This window comes from Cherax quadricarinatus, chromosome 36 (assembly GCF_038502225.1).
Source record: "Cherax quadricarinatus isolate ZL_2023a chromosome 36, ASM3850222v1, whole genome shotgun sequence".
Classification (NCBI taxonomy): domain Eukaryota; kingdom Metazoa; phylum Arthropoda; class Malacostraca; order Decapoda; family Parastacidae; genus Cherax; species Cherax quadricarinatus.
Window position 1 is genome coordinate 17,363,941 of NC_091327.1, and position 5,000 is coordinate 17,368,940.

Genomic DNA, 5,000 nt, shown 5'->3' on the forward strand with positions numbered 1-5,000 from the left:
AGCAAAGAGGCGAGGACTAGGAGCTGTGAATCGACCCCTGCAACCACTAATAAGCGTGTACAAATAATCGAGTACACACCCAAGCAAAAACGTTAAGAGTACAAGAGAACGTCTACCACGCTAATCATGCAATAGAAGATTATGTTATGTTCTGTGATGAGTTTGAGGTAATCAATCCGTCAGCCGGGAATCGATGTGTTCACTCCATCAGTCTTGAGAGTACAGCATATGGCCGGAGAAGTATTTAAGCCGCTCCTCCGACCACATTCTGTACTTCAAGACTGAAGAACACACAAGTTCTGTGATCAACGCTGCTCGCGAGATTAGAGCCGAGTCCGCTTAGTTAGCTATCTGTCACATCAGTTTGTCTGAGAGGTAATACTGATCTCAAAAGTATTATTTTTAATCAGTCAGATGATATTGCTTTCATCATTATTAATCAGTCAGATGATATTGCTTTCATCATTATTAATCAGTCAGATGATATTGCTTTCATCATTATTAATCAGTCAGATATTATTAATAGTAATGTGACAAGTGCAGTTAAAAAAATCAGGGTTTTGCGCTTTCTATTTGAATCTAATAATATTTTTTATTGTTAATCAGTGAGGAATTATTTTTTTGGAAATTATTATTGATAAATTTTAATTATTACTTAATTATCATCAGTATCGTAATTATGATTTTCACTGTCATTATTATTCTTATTCAGTTATGTCTGGCAGACTGACCGGCGCATGTCCCACAGAACAAATTAATGCCGTTATATTACTGAAATTCTGTTAGCCTGGTTAATCGGGAATTTAATTAACGAAACGACTCAATAAACCATACTGCTGGGGATTCAATCCCCGCCCCCCAAAAAATTAGAAGATTAGCCAATAGGAATGGGGTTCGATACCTCCCCCCCCCCTTTCCACACACTCGTGAAGTCGAGTCTGGAACTCCTCCACGATGCTTGGGAGAGGAAGAAAGTACAGGAGATGTAGTGGGTAGAACATGTATGATGGAAGTGGAGTGGGGGAGAGGAGTGAGGGGAGGAAACACATGGGAATGAATTAAAGATAATATGAATAACTTGAGATGACAGACCATTAAAATAAAAAAAAATAGAAGACAGACATAATAGAAATCCTACTCCTCTCTTCTTCCTCTTTTTTTTTAACACTTATTTTTTTCATCCTCATTGAACAGGTCTTTGTTTTCCTGCCTCTCCTTTTTTTTCTCCAAAAAAACAAGTGGGATTATTGCCACAAGAGTAAAGCAGACGGGAAAGGTGATATGAGGGAAGAGGATGGGCGGAAAGAAGAGGGAGGGGGAGGAAGAAGGAGGAAGGAGAAAAATCAAGAGGTAGGATATTGAGTGAGAAAAAATGAAAGGAAGGCAGGGAAAAGGAAAATAAATGGGAAGGAGAGTAAATGAGGGGATGGAAGGGGAAGAAAAGTACCAGAAAAGGGAGGAGAGTGGAAGAAAATGAAGAATTGAAAGAAAATTAAGGGGGTTAAGAAAGGGAACAGAAATATTAATAAGAGGGGTTGGAGAGAAGAAAATTGAGGGAGCGGAGGAGAAGAGGAAGAGAAAAAGTAATAACGTGGGCAGGAGAGAAGAAAAGGACTGAAAGGGCGGAGGACAAGACTGAGCAATACTAATAATTATCACAATAACACGATACGGAAGACAAATAACTACAATTTTCCTTGTTTCTCCTCAATCCCCTCTTTTTCTCATCTTTCTCATGCTTTCTTATTTCTTTTAACCCCAATTCTCCTTCGAGCTCCTGTTTCTATTTACGCCTTCCTGTCGTGTGTGTTTGTGTGTGTGTGTGTGTGTGTGTGTGTGTGTGTGTGTGTGTGTTTTACTTTTATGTACTTGCCTATATACATCGTATATGTGTACATTGTGTATATCTATGTGAACGAGTGTATACGTTGTGTGTACGTTTGTGTGGCATTTTCGCAAATGTGTAGCGTAGTGAAAATTTGTTTTAGACACTGTACACGTGTCTCACACAAACACATACAAATAGTTAAGTACAAATAAATACACACACACACACACACACACACACACACACACACACACACACACACACACACACTCCAGTCAGGTATAACCAAGAGTTAACTGGCAATTCCAACTCAATGTCATTATTAGCACACAAACCATCGAGGTTGGCGGCTCGTAAAGATCTGTTTTTCATTCGTTTAAACACAGCTGTTTCTCCTTCCCTGATCTCCTCTAATAACATCTTCTCTGTGCCCATAAACATCTCTAATTCTCAATGTGCAAAGGGAAACATGAAAAAACAAACCCTGTGTTTGGATCTCTCACACAAACACACACAAACATATACACAAACACACTTCTATACTGTTGCATTCCTCTTTTCATAAATCTATTGTTCTCTCATCTTCTCTTTCTCTCGTTATTTCACATCGTTGTGCTCAGTCTGGTTCTCCTCCTCAATTATCCTTCCCACTTCATATTTCTACCCTCTTTCCTTCCCTTCCTCCTATTCTCCCCTCCCTCCTTCTCCCGAGGAGAAGGCATCTCATGCGAGCCATTCTGTAGTAAAGGCCTTAAGACAGGTGAGATAATGGCGTTCCAGTCATCGATTCCCGCAGACAAGACGTGACACTTTCCGTTGGAACGGCACCCTGCTGAGCTTTGGTTGAACACATGAATAGTGCCCTGTTGAACACGAATTGCGCTTCGCCAGTAGTTGAACTAGCGTCAAGCGAGTGCTGAACACTGCACTTTGCACATTAGAATGGAATCAGGTAAAATTTAGAACGACGTTAGTTAAACCTTGTATCAACACTATGAATGGTAGTATGTATAATGTTCGCCAAGACCGTAGTCCTATATGAATGGTAGTGTATTAGGACTGTACATATAATGACAAAAGTCAGGTGGTAAGATGCGAGAGTATAGTAGCAGTAGTAGTACAACTGTGGTGAGATAGGTTGGGTTTGAAAACGACCTGTCAACATTGTTACAGCGGTCACTAGGATGGGTAATATTCAGTTGATTAGGAATTTGGATACCTTGTAACTTCCGGATATTTGATGGTTAGAGTTACTGACAGCAATTAGGGCAGCCTCTATGCACTTCCGTCGACGTAAATCCTCTTCCTTAATGACTAACCTAGACTCAGTTAACTGCATGAGGTGTCCAACGTAGTCTCTGTGTTGGACACACTAGTTTTTTACGGTCATTACGGTTGCCGGCGTTCTTGTGTTCCCAGATCGCAATGCCCAGAGAACTAGCTTCCTCAAACAAATGTCCTGAATTGTACGTGTCCTTTTTTTCTCGCTATGAATTGCATTGGTATTGTATGCCGGGAGGTATGTTAAAATACACTGTTTTATGGCATTTTTCCGAGATTTACTGTCCACAAGTAACTATCACTCCTCTTGAGAACTTAAATTACTGGTGGACGACTAGAAGCGGATTGGTCGCTAAGTGATCCCCGTATGATACAAACTTAGCCCCTCCACCTCAATATATATATATATATATATATTTATAAATATATATATATATATTTATATATATATTTATAAATATATATATATATATTTATATATATATTTATAAATATATATATATATATTTATATATATATTTATAAATATATATATATATATATATATGTATATATATATATATATATATATATATATATATATATGTCGTGCCGAATATGTAAAACTGGTCAGTTAGCAAGAACTCGTTTAAAATTAAGTCGTTTCCAAAATTTTCTCTTATACTTTTAAAGATATATCTTTTTCATTAATGTTAATGTAAAAATTTTTAATTTTGCTCCAAAAGAATTTTAGAAAACTTACCTAACCTTATTATAACAAGAACATTTTAGCCTAACCCAACTAAATATATTTTAGCTTTCTTTACAATAATTTAATACTAAACAAACAGTGAAATATTTTTTTTTCGTTAGGTTCAGAATGATTTTGGCGAAATTATTGCATACACAAATTTTCGCTTGTCCTATATGGCAAGATGAGCGTTGCTATTTAAGCCAAGATCGCAAATTCTGCCTATTCGGCACGACATATATATATATATATATATATATATATATATATATATATATATATATATATATATTATATATATCCCTCTCTTTGTCATCAAAGATTATTATACCTTGTTGCATTACAGTATTTGGAAATAATGATATATCCATTCAGCAGAAGGGAGTATAATCCAACCCAGGGGCTAGCCCCGTAAACAAAGGGAGTGAGTATGCCCCCAGCAGCCCCGACTCACCTCACGACCCAAAGTTGATATTTGTGAGAAAACTTAGCCCGCTCCCCTTCCAGTCACTAAGGGATCCTGACTTCGACAATGAGAACTGCGCTGGATTCCAGAATTTTTTGTCCCAAATTTGGCTCACTCTCTCTCTCTTTCTCTCTCTCCCTTTTTTGAGGAAGGTTTAATTTCAGTGTTTTTTTTTTCGACAAAGGATCTCGTAGAAGTTAAACTGAAGAAAGTTCAGAAGTCAAATTTGTATTCAGTGCTGGAGACGAAACTGATGGGCCAAATGAATTTCGAGTTATGAATTATTCCTAAGTTTAAATTTGACTTTTCTTCTCGTGAACAGTGTTGTATATTGTTCTTGGGAACTTCAGTACTGCGTTTATATTGGGGAATTAACACAAATTTTTCCTCCTTTTCGTCTCGCGCCTAGAGCAGTGTAAAATTAAAGAATAAATTAATGCCGTGGCCTCAAGAGTCTTTGAGAAAATTTAAGAAGAGCATTTTCCTGAATAGATTTTTTTTTTTTTCGAGCATGTGGAAAGATGCAGTAACAACCTTAGGGGGTATGAAGTGAAATAATAATAATAATAATATGTATATATATATATATATATATATATATATATATATATATATATATATATATATATATATATATATATATATATCTCCTTTGTGCGTTTTGTATTTAAAACTCAATGTTACTTTTTTTTCCT